The sequence below is a fragment of the Podarcis gaigeae genome, assembly GCF_964106915.1.
Source record: "Podarcis gaigeae genome assembly, chromosome: 3".
Classification (NCBI taxonomy): Eukaryota; Metazoa; Chordata; class Lepidosauria; order Squamata; family Lacertidae; genus Podarcis; species Podarcis gaigeae.
In genome coordinates this window covers 111,307,982-111,324,191 of record NC_139680.1, presented here as the reverse complement: position 1 = coordinate 111,324,191, position 16,210 = coordinate 111,307,982, and the positions used below count along the sequence as shown (strand labels likewise).

At 49.8% G+C, this 16,210-nt stretch overlaps 1 protein-coding gene and 1 long non-coding RNA gene across 2 annotated transcripts in view; both read left to right on the top strand.

Moving 5' to 3' along the window:
- EFEMP1 (EGF containing fibulin extracellular matrix protein 1) overlaps positions 1-16,210 on the top strand; it is a 267,037-nt gene that overhangs the window by 95,640 nt on the left and 155,187 nt on the right. The window lies entirely within an intron of this gene.
- Positions 425-16,210, top strand: part of LOC310842171 — a 170,973-nt gene continuing 155,187 nt past the window's right edge. The window contains exon 1 of the long non-coding RNA XR_014562961.1: positions 425-483. This is a non-coding gene — a long non-coding RNA (uncharacterized lncRNA). The remainder of the gene's footprint in view (positions 484-16,210) is intronic.

Genomic DNA, 16,210 nt, shown 5'->3' with positions numbered 1-16,210 from the left:
TCCAATCCCATTCGAACTCCTGTTAAAGAAAAGGATGAGGGGCATAGCTGTCAACCGTCCCTTATTTGGCGGGAAACTCCCTTATCCCAGCGCTGTGTCCCGCTGCTGTCCGTTATTGATGATGTCCCTTAAATTTCCCGGGTTTCATGTTCGCCCGGCTCAGGAGGGAAGCAGCGGCTCGGCTCGGGGTCCTCCGACGTGCGTCTCCGTCTCTCCCCTTTCCCCCTCGGGCACGTCGTGAGGAGGCGGGTGGCGGCGGGTGGGCAGGCAGCCCCTCTCTTGCAAGACTTCCGCCGTGCTGCCAGGGGAAGCCAGAGGTGTACGATCATCTAGTCCAACCCCCTGCAAAGCACAGTCAGTCGCAGCAAAAGCAGTGCCGGATTTATGTATAAGCTAAGCAAAATCCCTTATTTTGGCTGCTGGTCCCTTATTTTCGAGGCTGCTGGTCCCTTATTTTCAAATCTGTAAGTTGACAGCTATGATGTGGGGAGACCCTGTGGGTTTCCAAATGTTGCTCTACTACAATGCCCATCATTGCTGACTGTTGGGGCTGCCTGGGGCTGATGGGAGCTGGAGTTCAGTAACATCTGGGGCTGCCTGGGGCTGATGGGAGCTGGAGTTCAGTAACATCTGGAAGGCCACAGATCCTTGAGTAAAAAAAGGATGTTGCACCCGGTGGCGATGGGAACTACTTCAGTGCCTAAGACCCTGGAAAGATGTTGCCAGTCAGAGCTCGCCGTGATCTGAATGGACAAATAGCCTGGCTCAGTGTAAGGCAGATTCCTATCGTGGGAAATATTAGAAACCAGTTTTTTATTTCTAACACTATGCTGGCAATGCCTTTGTCAACTATTACCAGTGTGTGCTAGCATGTGCATTTAGAGTTAAAATCTGAGTAGCTAGCTAGTAGAGATGCTCAAGGTTTGGCGCACATGTTTAATAATAATAATAATAATTTTTATTATTTATATCCCGCCCATCTGGCTGGGTTTCCCCAGCCACTCTGGGTTGCTGCCAGCAAAATATTAAAGTACAATAATTCATCAAATATAAAAAGTTTCCCTAAGTGAACCAACCTAATTTGCGTTTCCTGGGTGGGTAATACACATTTCTGTTTCCCCACATCTAGAATTTTGTAATACAATTCTTCACTTAAAATATATTTTTTTAAAGTAGCAAAATGCGTATTTCAGGCTCAAATGTTTACAGAAATAAGTGTTTCTCGGGAAAGCGAGAGGGGGTAAAATGTGTGCCTGCAGAAAAATGCATTTAAAAATTGGGCGGCATTTTGTGAACTTTTAAAACCAAAGCCACAGATCGATGCAGAAATACGATAGAAAGGATTTCTGAATGAGCGCTTCTGAAACTGGCACTAAGTGAAACTTAGTGGGCAGTTGTATTTTGGCATGCAGACATTTATCTCCCAACCATATCTAAAAATACATAAGCACACTTATGGAGTAGCAGCTCTCGGATTCCCTTCCATCTCCAATAAGCAGCTGGCCCACTCTATTATTATCCTCACATATTTATTTATTTTATAAAATTATTTATATACCACTCTCTCATAAAATATCAGGGCAGTGACATCGTTTAGAAAACCATTAAAAGCAATATAAATCATTTAATTGACCGACTACCCGAGGACATTAATTTTAAACATCGCCATGGACCGTTGCCAGCATAAAGAAATCTTCAAGAGACCCCTGAAAGTGAAAACAAAACAAAAAAACAAGTACGCTTGCCAAATAATAATAGTATTCCTTTTTATTAAATTCAATGCACGAGCTACGGGAAAATCCTGAAGCAGCTCACAGCAATAACAAAAGGTGATATCTAAAATACACTGAAACTTCACCAAGAAAAAAAATCAATTGCATAAACTCCCATCGAGCAAAATGACATGCATCGACTGCATGAATTCTACACAAATTCCCTGGAAGAGTAAAAAAGTTGTCATCTGGTGCTGGAAAAAATGTCAGTGTTGGCGTCCAGCGAGGTCCCTTGGGTGCAAGTAGGGGGCTACCACTGAAAAGGCCTGTCGTCTCACTGCCACCCTCCGGACATCTCTTGTAGGTGATACCCAAAGAAGGGCCTTGAATGATGATGACCGTAAGGGTCTGAATAGCCTTGTATGAGGAAATGGTTTCACAAAGTTTTCAGAGTCTTGAGCTTTATAGGTCAAAAACAGCTCTTTGGCTTGGGCTGCACACAGGCAGCAAAATGAAGCTGTGGGGTGTTGAAATAATAGCGTTGACTAGATCAAAATGGAGGTGAAGTGGTTTTTTCAGGCTCCCCCTGTGTTATTTTTTTTAAAAAATCCTGCTAATAGGTAAAGAAAATCCAAGCGCAACAGGCAAAACATTGAGTAGAATACTCTTCCCTGATGTGCTACCTTTCTATGTGCAGGGAATTTTTACATAGGGCAGAATTCAAAAGTGATATCCCTTGCAGCTTGACGTGGTACAGTCCATTATATGAACATCATGTGGCAAGTGGCTGTTGTGCTGTAACAAGTGCAACCCGATCCATTCATGATTTTTGACATCTTTTAATATATTCTATCAGTGAACTCAGTTCGCTGAGGACTGGTCCTTGTGTAGCCCAAACAGTGCTCTCCAGCATCCGTAGGAGGCGGTCTTAGCAGGCTTGGAGGAACCCAAAGTTTTGCAGAAATGCATGTTAAAACTTTTTTAAAATAGTCCTGAAGAGAAATAGAGTTTGTTTGTTTATTAAATAGAGTTTGTTTATTTATATATTATTTTCCCCCTCCTGAAATGGGCTTGGGGGGTCAGGAGGAGCCCAGAACAGTTTTTAATGTCTGATGCTTTTAATATTGTTTTTAATATTCTGTTGGAAGCCACCCAGAGTGGCTGGGGAAACCCAGCCAGATGGGCGGGGTATAAATAAATTATTATTATTATTATTATTATTATTAGGAAGGAATTGTTCTCCTTGGCAAACCAAAATGCTCAACCTGATAGATGGATCGATCACCTTAGCAAAATGTTGAATTCCTCCAGTGATATTTTCCTATCTGGATTACAAACATGTTGTTGTTGTTAATTAAATTTATAGACTGCCCTTCGTCTGAAGATCTCAGTGTAGTTCACAAGACAGGAGAACCTCACACAAACACTAATAATTGATGGTTGGCTTATATTAACGATATTTTAACACGTGATTTATTTTTAACTACTTTATGCAAGCAATACAAATAAGTAATGTAATAAGAAGTTGCTGCCTAAAATACTATGGGTGGAATTGCAGCAAATGGTCTTTAGACGCATTACTGCCTCCAACTGTGGAGGCAGAACAGAGTCATCCTCGCTAGTAGCTTTCTCCGCCATTAATTTGCCCAATTATAATAATAATAATTTATTGTTTATACTCCACCCATCTGGCTGGGTTTCCCCAGCCACTCTGGGCGGCTTCCAACCAAACATTAAAAACAATACAGCGTCAGACATTTAAAACTTCCCTAAACAGTTTTCTTTTAAAAGTAAAATAGTTGTTTATTGCCTTAAGTCTTTCCTTTTATTCATCCTGTACCTTCCAACATCACTCTTCATCAGATGCCCATGAGCTCTAGCGTTAGCGGAGAGGGAGCGAAAAACAAGGGTGCCTCTAATTTCATCTGTGAAAAGTTGGAAAGTGCTGGAATTGTTTTCCCCCCTTTCATTAAGAAAAACCATGTCCTCGTATTATCCGCTCCGCGCCCTCTGAATCGATAAAGTGCAAATGAAAGTTAAACTGGAGAGTTTTCACTCCGTTTGTCGACAGACGCGACGGATGGAAACAAAAGCTAGAGAGAAATGATTCAGCCAGACCGTGCTTAGCTGCTCCCTCCTTCATAAGGGGAGCGAAGTAATGGATTGGGGGGGGGGTGGAGAAAACCTGCCGTTCCCCTCCCTCCAGTTGTTGAACTACAACCCCCATCATAAAGTGGACCCAAATTGGGTCAAAAAAGCAAGATTTTTGAGAATACTGAAATAAAATAAATAACCCAGGTTCCAGGGATACGATAAGGAAGGCTAGATTAGATTAGATGAATAGAATAGAATAGAATAGAATAGAATAGAATAGAATAGAATAGAATAGAATAGAATAGAATAGAATTTATTATTTATACCCTACCAATCTGGCTGGGTTCCCCCAGCCACTCTGGGCGGCTTCCAACAAAGTATTAAAATACAGTGGTCTGTTAAACATTAAAAGCTTCCCTAAATAGGGCTGCCTTCAGATGTCTTCTAAAAGTCTGGTAGTTGTTCCTCTCTTTGACATCTGGTGGGAGGGCGTTCCACAGGGCAGGTGCCACTACCAAGAAGGCCCTCTGCCTGGTTCCCTGTAGCTTGGCTTCTCGCAGCGAGGGAAGGCCCTCGGCGCTGGACCTCAGTGTCCAGGCAGAATGATGGAGGTGGAGACGCTCCTTCAGATATACTGGACCGAGGGCATTTAGGGCTTTAAAGGTCAGCACCAACACTTTGAAATGTGCTCGGAAACATACTAGGAGCCAATGTAGGTCTTTCAAGACCAGTGTTATGTGGTCTCGGCGGCCGCTCCCAGTCACCAGTCTAGCTGCTGCATTCTGGATTAGTTATAGTTTCCAGGTCACCTTCAAAGGTAGCCCCATGTAGAGTGCATTGCAGTAGTCCAAGCGGGAAATAACTGCCCAAAATCACTCCCAGGCTGCGCACCTGGTCCTTCAGAGGCACAGTTACCCCATTCAGGACCAGGGAGTCCTCCACACCTGCCCGCCTCCTGTCCCCTCGAAACAGTACTTCTGTCTTGTCAGGATTCAACCTCAATCTGTTAGTTGCGTGTTGAGGTCCCCAAGCCACCCCCCAAATAACTCACAATGCACACTTAATTTTTGTTTGAGGTTTTTGGCATAATTTTGGCCACAACTTTATTTAAATACAAAACCGTGAGTGGTTGTTTAGGCATTGGTTAAGACTACCTGTAGGGACACAGGTGGTGCTGTGGGTTAAAGCCTCAGCGCCTAGGACTTGCCGATCGAAAGGTCGGCGGTTCGAATCCCTGCGGCGGGGTGCGCTCCCGCTGCTCGGTCCCAGCGCCTGCCAACCTAGCAGTTCGAAAGCACTTCCGGGTGCAAGTAGATAAATAGGGACCGCTTACCAGTGGGAAGGTAAACGGCGTTTCCGTGTGCGGCTCTGGCTCGCCAGATGCAGCTTTGTCACGCTGGCCACGTGGCCCGGAAGTGTCTCCGGACAGTGCTGGCCCCTGGCCTCTTGAGTGAGATGGGCGCACAACCCCAGAGTCTGTCAAGACTGGCCCGTACGGGCAGGGGTACCTTTACCTTTACCTTAAGACTACCTGTCCCCCCGCCTGGGGACAGAACTGACTTCCGGGCACCACCGAAAGACAGTGCGGGGGAAAGGAAGTCGGGGAGAAATGGAGCTGAGTCACAGACCCTCGATTCTCATCCGCATGCTCCCCGAAGGCTTGCCGGCCCTAGTCCCATTCCAGGGATTGGACGAAAAGATGGCAAGCCCCAGGATTCCTTTAACGGAATTCCCTTTCCGCAGCAACCATGGAGGGGCAGGCCCAGCCTATCCTAACCCCCTCCTCCACCAATTTATAACCAATGCCTAACCGCAACCTTACAAGTTGTGACGATTTGCTACGCAGTAGGCAAAAACCAAATGGCCCAGCCAATCAGCCAGATGGACAAAATTCCTACCAGGCCCCTGCCCCAACGGCAGACGACCCCATGACAGGCATAGCAAGGTCAATGCAACAACCCCTTACTCAAGGGCGGGTGGGTGGGTGATCTGTTGCACGCAGCAAAGAGAAAGCTCCAGGCTGCATGCAGAGTATTTAAACATTTTACCCCCCCCCACCAAAATTGCAACATAACTTTTACCCCAGCAACCCAGTGAACCAATCACTGCCCCAGGCCATCTTTAGAGACCCTGCCTGGTAACAGGGGTGGCTCAGCAGACCCCACCGCAACACGTGCTCCATGAAGGAGAACACGCTTTGCCATCCATCCTCCAACCGCCTCCAGACACTCACACACGACCTTCATTGCCTGCATGGTTCACTAGATTCCCTGGTTGTGCAAAGAGACCCCAGAGAGACGAAGGAGACTGCAGTCCGGCCAGTTATTACAGACTCTCCAAATGTCCCTATTTTCCAAAGACAGTCCTGGATTTACAGAAGCTGTCCTGGTTTCTGATTTGATCCCAGAATGTCCCGCCTTTCCTTAGGACGTCCCTAATTTCATCAGAGAAATGTGGGAGGATATGGAGTTATGCGATCCCCAAGTGAAATATACTCAGTCCTGTCCTGTAGTGAATTCATGCTCTTTATTGCATCAGTCATTGAATTGCCTCCCAAATCTCAGGCTTTTATATACATTGTTTACACAATGATTCCCGTCTGATTGACTGATTCTGCTTCCCTCCTGGAGCCTGATTGGTCTTTTCCTGCAGGCCAATAAGTTGTTGCATTCTATGATCCTACCAGCCTAATAGGCTGATTAACTTCTTCCTGGAGACTGATTGGTCTTCTCCTGCAAGCCAATCAGTTGTTGCATTCTAGGATCCTACTTGCCTATTGTTTTAGGATCCAAGGTTAGTACATAACACCGAGCCAATGAGATAAGCAACTATACACCCTTTAGAAGATATCTCAAGGCAACCCTGCATAGTTTTGCTACGTTTTTTGTTGGCGGCCACCCAGAGTGGCTGGGGCAATCCAGTCAGATGGGAGGGATATAAATAAATTTATTAATAATAATACAGTGGTACCTCGGGTTAAGAACTTAATTCGTTCCGGAGGTCCGTACTTAACTTGAAACTGTACTTAACCTGAAGCACCACTTTAGCTAATGGGGCCTCCTGCTGCTGCTGCGCTGCCGGAGCACGATTTCTGTTCTCATCCTGAAGCAAAGTTCTTAACCTGAAGCACTATTTCTGGGTTAGCGGAGTCGGCAACCTGAAGCATATGTAACCTGAAGCGTATGTAACCCGAGGTACCACTGTATTGTTGAATAGGGCATCCCTATTTTCATCGGCGAAATGTTGGAGGGTATGTTATTATGCATTTGGCGACGTGCCAATGTGAGCACCCTGTTTGCAGCTCCAAGGCCTCCTCCAACTCTAAAATACTGATTCTAGCACATCCTTGCACACCCAGGCAGACAGCATAAGCAGGACGTTATTTATCAAGAGCCTAAAGAGCTGCCACACAGGACTAGCGAGCCTGATTCTGCTTGGCATGTTCCATGTTGTGCAAGCCCTGTCTGCCCTAGCCCTTCTGATGGACTGTGAACCAAGCCCCGTTGTTGCCTTCTGCATCACCATAATAATAATAATAAATTTTATTTATACCCTTCCCTCCCCGGCCAGAGCTGGGCTCAGGGCAGCTAACACCAGTAAAATTACAGTAAAAACATAATGGGGGGGGGGAACCAATTTAAAATACAGGTTAAATTGCAATTTAAAATGCAGCCTCATTTTAAAAGTAGGGCATAGATCAAAACCATAAGGGGGTTGGGACATAAGGGTCAGACCTTGGTGAGTCCAAACCAAAGGCCAAGCGGAACAGCTCTGTCTTACAGGCCCTGCGGAAAGATGTCAAGTCCCGCAGGGCCCTAGTCTCTTGTGACAGAGCGTTCCATCAGGTTTTTACTATGCAGGTACATTGGGTTGGCTGTGTTCTGGATCAAGCCAGGAAGTGGGGAGTGGGAGAGGTGAAAAGGGTATGATTCTGGTACACATCCTTCCTCTGTCTGAAACCTTAAACCATTTTAAAAAATAAATCGGGGCCCCTGTCCTGTCTGATCTTCCAAGAGAAGGAGCCCCCTTCTTCCATTCTTTTCTCTCTTTTTTAATAACAATACGTGACCGTTTAGCCTTCCTAAACAGCAAAGAACAAGCCGGCCGCTGTTCACAAGCCAGGGCCTTTTATGATACAGCGATCAAAAGCAGTAACATGATGAGTTAATTGCGATGGGACATATCTCATCATCATAATTTAACTGCAGAGGCCCAAGAGAAAGAAACGAGAGGTTGGGGCTCCAAACCAAATAGCAGAACGCACCTGGTGGCATTTCAGCGGCAAGGAAATGAAGGGTACTTTGAGCCCCCCTTCAGGCATTATTAAAGGGAAAGGATTTCGAGCTGCGAACCATGCGCCCTGATGTGTCCCGTTCCCCCCCCCTACACACACACACCCAGGTTTTCCACATTCAGCAACAAGGTCTATAGGGGACTTGCAAGCATGATTCTTAAGGGCTCTTGGTCATGGAGAGGCTTGCAGGTGCTTTTATCCCAGAATTGTAGGGGCGGAAGGGACCCTAGTCATCTAGTCCAACCCCCTGCAGTCTAGCAATCACAGCTGACAGATGGCCATTCAACATCTGTTTAAAAATCTTCAGTGAAGGAGATTTCACCACCTTCCAAGGTAGGGTAAAGGGTAAAGGGACCCCTGACCATTAGATCCAGTCATGACCGACTCTGGGGTTGCAGCACTCATCTTGCTTTATTGGCTGAAGGAGCCGGCGTACAGCTTCCGGGTCATGTGGCCAGCATGACTAAGCCGCTTCTGGCAAACCAGAGCACCACACAGAAACACCGTTTACCTTCCCTCCAGAGCGGTACCTATTTATCTACTTGCACTTTGACATGCTTTCGAACTGCTAGGTTGGCAGGAGCAGGGATCGAGCAACGGGAGCTCACCCTGTCGCAGGGATTCCTACCGCCGACCTTCTGATCGGCAAGTCCTAGGCTCTGTGGTTTAACCCACAGCGCCACCCGCGTCCCCCAAGGTAGGGTAAAGGTAAAGGGAACCTGTTAAGTTGTGGGTTGACATAACAGACGGCACAGCGATTTCTCCAAGTAGCTCTTTATTTTGTAACTGGAATAGAACTGACTGCAAACAGCTCAGCCAGCCTGCTTTTATAGGCAGCCGGCTGTCAACATTGTAGCAACAACAGCCCAGAGTTTCCCGCCTAAAATAACTGATGCGGACCTGAGTGAAAACTATCTACAGACCTGAGTGAAAACTATATACAGTATCCCCCTGCTGGCCCAGGGTGAAACTTCACTACATAACACCCCTCCCCACTGAGATAAGGCGTTAGTTACAATCGTAATGGTTTCCTTATATACAGCACTACGCGTAATGGTTCAATTAGGCACAAAAGCATATCGGTTACATTTCCCATACTTAGACCAACAGTGATACCTGTCCAACAACATAGTCCTTTAAATAAGTTGGGTGCTTGGAAACTCTGCCAGACCGCCGGAGACTGGTAGCCAAGTCCGGAGGGCCACCCAGTTCTTGCTGAGGCTGTGGTGCGACCCTAGGTGGCGTTGGAACCAACTCCCCTGGATCCGCTGCTGTGGGTGGAGCCTCCGCAAGTGGAGTGGTCTGAGTCTGTGGTAAGTCTGGCAGACCCTCTGAAGCGGCTTGGTTCAGCTCCACGCTGGCAGTTTGCGAGGGAGGTGTAGGTGGGGCCTCGCCATCTGTACGTGTCTCTTCTTGAGCCGCAAGCGCAGTTGGGGGCACCACGGTATTGTCCAAGTCCCCAACCCTGCGCCTAAGCTGGTCTATGTGACGTCGCCACAAGCGTCCGTCTTCGAGTGCCACCTGGTATGAGCGAGGTCCAGTGACTCCCACTACTGTGGCTGGCACCCAAGGAATGTCCCCCACATAGTTCCGGGCAAAGACCTGGTTTCCTGGGACAAATGACCGTGGCGCGTTGGCACAGCCTGGGGGTTCAGCCACGGCAAAGTCCGGGTGTAGCCGGTCGAGCGGTGACCTGAGGCGGCGGCCCATAAGCAGTTCAGCAGGACTCTGCCCTGTGGCCGCATGAGGGGTGATGTGTTGCACGAACAAGTATTCGGCGACCCACTCATGCCAGTCTCCCCGGTCCAGGCGCGCCAGTGCCTCTTTTGTCGAGCGCACCATTCTTTCCGCTTGCCCGTTGCTGGATGGATGAAAAGGTGCCGTTAGGGCATGGCGGATGCCCAGTCCCAAAAGATACCGCTCAAACATGCCTGACGTGAACTGCGGTCCGTTGTCAGAGACAAGGACATCAGGACACCCATGCGTTGCAAACAGGCCTCGCAGCACCCGGATGACGGCTTCTGTAGTGGTGGAGGGCATCAGGGCAACCTCCAGCGATTTGGAATAGGCGTCCACCACTACCATAAAGGTCCGGCCGTGAAAGGGGCCAGCCAGATCGATGTGCACCCTCGACCAGGGTGTCTTTGGCGTCTCCCAGGTGTGTCCCTTAGCTGCCGGTGGTGCAGGCCTCGACTCTTGGCACGCTTGACAGGCGGACACCCAGGCAGTGATGGCATCGTCCATATTAGGCCACCAGACGTAACACCGAGCCAATGCCTTCATTTTGACAATTCCCGGGTGGCCAACGTGCAGAGCCTCCAGGACGCGCTGACGGAGTCCCTGGGGAATCACGACGTGGTCTCCCCACAGCAGACAGCCGCGATGAGCTGAGAGTTCATGTTGTCTGGTTGTGAAGGGCTGGAACTCCGATGCAAAAGGCCCTTGTGGCCACCCCCTCCACACCCAGTTGAGCACCCGGCTGATGGTGCAATCCTGGGCAGACGCGGAGGCCACAGTGGCAGCCGATACAGGCGCTGCCGGAAGATCCTCAATCAGAAGGAGCGATGAAGCTGGAGCCGGGTCTTCCACAAATGCTGGAAGAGGGCAACGGCTGAGGGCGTCGGCATGGCCCATCGATTTCCCCGGGCGATGGATGAGCCGGTAGTGGTAGGCAGCCAGGAAAACAGTCCATCGCAGTATGCGTGGCGAGAGGACCGGTGGAGTTGGACGATCACCGGCGAGGAGGCCCAGGAGTGGCTTATGGTCAGTGATGAGGTCAAAAGTCCTGTCATAGAGGTATTCATGGAACCTCTTCACCCCAGCCACAAGTGCCAGTGCCTCCTTGTCGAGCTGGCTGTAATTCTGTTCCGTCGGAGATAGCGTCCTGGAAAAGTAGGCGAGCGGTGCTTCTCTTCCGTCTGGAAAACGGTGACTAAGGACAGCACCGATGCCAAAAGGTGAGGCGTCGCAGGCAAGGACCAGCGGCCTGGATTCACTGTACTGTACCAGCACACTGTCTGATGAAAGGAGAGCCTTGACCGCGTTGAAGGCCGCCGTCTCCCGATGACCCCAGGCCCAAGGCGTCTGTGCTAAGGAGTCGGTGAAGAGGCTCAGCCACTGTGGCTTTGTGGGGCAGGAACATGTTATAAAAGTTCAGCAGCCCCAGGAACGCCTGCAACTCCGTCTTGTTCTTTGGGGTGGGGGCCTGCTGGATAGCACGGATCTTGGATGTGGTCGGGTGAAGGCCGGAGGCATCGATAAGATAGCCCAGGAACTCTACCTGTGGAACGGCGATCTGGCACTTTTCCCTCTTTACCTTGAGCCCGGCCTCTTGGAACCTGGTCAGCACAGCACGGAGGCGCTCGAACAGCTGCTGGTGTGAGTCTGCAGACACCAAGACGTCATCAAAATATGGTACCACGCCCGGAAGCCCTTGCAGGAGACGCTCCATAAGGCTTTGGAAGATGCCAGGAGCCACACTCACCCCAAACTGCAACCGGCGGCAACGGAATGCCCCCCGGTGGGTGACGATCGTCTGGGCTTCAGCAGTGGCATCATCGACGGGCAGTTGTTGATAGGCTTGGGCAAGGTCCAGCTTAGCGAAGACCTTACCCTCACCCAGGGAATGCAGCAGGTGTTGGACAACAGGAACCGGATAAGGGTGCTGCTGAAGTGCCTTGTTGATCGTGCACTTGTAGTCAGCGCAGATTCTCACCGACCCATCTGGCTTGACAGGCGTGACGATGGGGGTTTCCCACTTGGCGTGGTCAACCGGCTCCAAAACTCCTTGGGCGATCAGTTTGTCCAGTTGTTCGTCCACCTTAGCCTTGAGAGCAAAGGGAACCCGGCGTGGCTTTAGCTTGATGGGAGCGACTTGTGGATCAAGGCTAAAGGAGATGGGCGTACCTGTATATTGCCCCAAGGTGCCGTCAAAAACCTCGGCAAAGTCTTTGACCAGACCCTCAGTCTCTGCGTTAGAGATGCAGTTGATGCCGGTGACTTCCAGGCCGAGGGCATCAAACCAGTCTAGCCCTAGGAGGCTTGGCCGCTGACCTTCGACCACCACCAACCGGAGCAGGCCCGAAAAATCCTTGAAGGCGATCCGGAACCGGCCAATGCCTACCACGGGAATGTCGTTTCCCTGGTAGTCTCTCAGGTGTACGCGGTGAGAGTCGAGTTGCCTTTTGGACACTCTGGGTACTAGTCTTTTGATGGTGCTCCATGACACGATGGACAGGGCAGACCCGGTGTCGATCTCCATGTCACATGGAGCTCCTTCAATGAGCACCGTGACGTTCAGCTTGCGTCGCGTAGGCGAGTCGGTTTGGCCAATCGTGGTTCCAGACGGGCAGCGGCAGTTGGTGAGAGCGAAACAACTTTCCTTGGCAGACTGGAGTGAAGACTTGGACTTGCGAGTCGATGAAGAGGGGGTGTCAGACAGAGCCGATTGGCAGACCTTAGCGATGTGGCCCCTTCTGGAACACTTCCTACAGATGGCGTCTCTGAATTGGCACGGGAATGGTTGCCTCCGCAGCCGGCACATTCCGGTTGGCCCTTGGACTTCTGTTGGAACTTCCTGCGCTCCCGCTTTGTCTGGTGCACGTCATCGTCTTCACTGGAGGATGCCTCATCACTGCTGGCCTCTTCATGATGCACCGGAACTGGCTCCCTAGCAAGACGCAGGCTGCTGGACTTGCGGATCTCCTGGGCGGAGCGTTCAGCAGCTTCTGAGGCCACAGCCTCCTCAATGGCTTTCTGTAGCGTGAGGTCTGGCTTGGCGAGGAGACGCCGTTGCAGATGGATGTCCCAGACCCCGCAGACGATTCGATCCATCAGGGCATCGTCTAAGTCTCGGAACTCACAGTGCATTGCAGCCTGTCGCAGGGCGGTGGTGTAGTTGTTGATTGACTCCCCCTCTGCCTGGTTCCGGTGGTAGAACGCATGGCGGGCAGCAATCTTGGACGGCTTTGGTGCGTAGTGGTTGCGGAGCTTCTCTTGGATCGTGTCCCATGGTGTTGCCTGGACTGCTTCAGGTGCAACCAATGCTCGGGCCGTCTCAAACACCTCAGGCCCACAGAGGCTGAGGAATAGGCCCCACTTCCGATCCTTTGATACTGCTGTCAGCTCGTTGGCTTGGAGGTAGCAGTCGAACCGAGCGAGGTAGGAGTCCCATGATTCAGAGGCTGGCGCAAACAGCGGTAGAGGCACAAGTGAAGCCATGATTCCGATGCTGGCGTGAAGGGCGATGGATGGAACACAGTGCTCTTAGCCAGAACAGTCAGCTCTGAATTGGTTCTGTCCAGTGATTTCGCTCAGTGATTTCGCTCTGTGATTCAGCTCAGTTCAGAGGCTGGCCGCATCTGGCTGTGCTCTGATGTCTATCGATCCCACCTTCGTCGCCAGTGTTAAGTTGTGGGTTGACATAACAGACAGCACAGCGATTTCTCCAAGTAGCTCTTTATTTTGTAAGCTGGAATAGAACTGACTGCAAACAGCTCAGCCAGCCTGCTTTTATAGGCAGCCGGCTGTCAACATTGTAGCAACAACAGCCCAGAGTTTCCCGCCTAAAATAACTGACGCGGACCTGAGTGAAAACTATCTACAGACCTGAGTGAAAACTATATACAGTATCCCCCTGCTGGCCCAGGGTGAAACTTCACTACATAACAGAACCCCTGACCATTAGGTTCAGTCGTGGCCGACTCTGGGGTTGCAGCGCTCATCTCGCTTTATTGGCTGAGGCAGCCGGCATACAGCTTCCAGGTCATGTGGCCAGCATGACGAAACTGTTTCTGGTGAACCAGAACAGCACACAGAAACACCGTTTACCTTCCCTCCAGAGCGGTACCTATTTATCTACTTGCACTTTGATGTGCTTTTGAACTGCTAGGTTGGCAGGAGCAGGGACCGAACAACAGGAGCTCACCCCGTCGTAGGGATTCGAACTGCCGACCTTCCGATCGGCAAGCCCTAGGCTCTGTGGTTTAACCCACAGCGCCACCCGCATCCCCCAAGGTAGGGTAGCAGCTGACAAACCAGCCAATGCCAGTAAAGTTGACCAACCCAACTCTGAGACCAATCTGGATTCTACTCTGAAGTACAGTATGTGTTCACCCGTAAACCAAAACTCGTGTATCAGATATGGACAATGAGGTGTGTGTGTTGTTGGTTTTTTTTTTGTGTGTGTGTGTGTGTGTGTGTGTATTGATCAACCCCGAATGAACTCTCGAAAGGTCAGCCATTTTATCCACCCCAAATTGAATGTCTGCCATTTGCATACAGCTGGAGGTCAGAGCTCGGTGCAAATTGCAGTTCTAATCATGTGTAAATCTAATTGCGCCATTCTTCTGTCATCGGCCTCATGTCATCTGGAAAAGAATTACAGTTTCCCATAAAGCATGCTGGGAATAGGGCTACATATATAGTTCGAAAGGCTGGCCGGGATCCATTTTGTCAGTGGCGATAAATATCACAAAGCCAGCGGTTCTCCCTGACGGCGTCTGTCATAAAAATTCTGCTGACCGGTCCTTCATATCGTCTCCGTCGGAACCTGTTAGCACCAGCCTTGTGCAGATGTTCTAAATAATGACCCCGAAAAGGACAGTTACAGACTTGGATCAGGTTCAAAAAAAAGGCAAACATGATCAAGGAACTCGAACAACTCTCTTATGAGGAAAGGTTACACCTGGAGCTTTTTCTTTCAGGGGGAAAAAATGCAAATAAGAAAAGTGTGTAAAATTATGTGTGGAGAAAGTGGATAGGATCATAGAATCGTGGAGTTGGAAGAGACCACGAGGATCATATAGTGCAATCTTTCTTGGTCTGTACATTGGTACCTCTGGATGCGAACGGGATCCATTCCGCAGTGAACGTAACACACGTCTGTATGTACGCGGGTCGTGTTTCACTGCTTCTGCGCATGCACGTGACATCATTTTGAGCATCTGCGCATGCGCGAGCGGCAAATCCCGGAAGTAATGTGTTCCATTACGTATTCATCCCGAGGTATGACTGTCGTTCGAATCTGAGCGATGGAGTGAGCCATTGCACCTGAAGCGGTTTAGTCCTGCTGGCCACATGACCCAGAAAGCTGTCTGTGGACAAACGCCATCTCCCTCGGCCTGAAAGCGAGATGAGCGCCGCAACCCCAGAGTCATCTTTGACTGGACTTAACCGTCCAGGGGTCCTTTACCTTTTACCTTACAGCTGAAAATCACGTAAATAGGGGGTGCCACAGCACGAGGCTCGGGAGCCACCGTGGGATGTGAGAAGTGAAGAAAAAAGATAATTAAAAAACAAAATCCTCATAGGCTGGCTATATGCTTGGCCAATCAAAAGCGGGTAAAGGAGCAGCCCATCAGGGCTTTGTGCTCCTTTTTGCCCCATGTGTTTTCTTGGAGCAGTCCTGGTTCATTTCTGGTGGGATAGAGCGATCAATGAGGTTCCTGATTTGAGCAAGTAAGTGCAGTGGCAATGGGTGTTGTTGTTGCTGTTGTTTAGTCGTTTAGTCATGTCCGACTCTTCGTGACCCCATGGACCAGAGCACGCCAGGCACTCCTGTCTTCCACTGCCACCCGCAGTTTGGTCAAACTCATGCTGGTAGCTTCGAGAGCACTGTCCAACCATCTCGCCCTCTGTCGTCCCCTTCTCCTTGTGCCCTCCATCTTTCCCAACATCAGGGTCTTTTCCAGGGAGTCTTCTCTTCTCATGAGGTGGCGAAAGTATTGGAGCCTCAGGTTCAGGATCTGTCCTTCCAGTGAGCACTAAGGGCTGATTTCCTTCAGAATGGAGAGGCTTGATCTTCTTGCAGTCCATGGGACTCTCAAGAGTCTCCTCCAGCACCATAATTCAAAAGCATCAATTCTTTGGCGATGAGCCTTCTTTATGGTCCAGCTCTCACTTCCATACATCACTACTGGGATCCCTTCATGGATCACTGCCTTGCCGTGGTGAAGGGGCTTGAATAACTCAGAGAAGCTATGAGCTATGCCGTGCAGGGCCACCCAAGATGGGCAGGTCATAGTGGAGAGTTTTGACCAAACATGATCCACCTGGAGCAGGAACCGGCAAGCCACTCCAGTATCCCTGCCAAGAAAACTCCATGGACAAA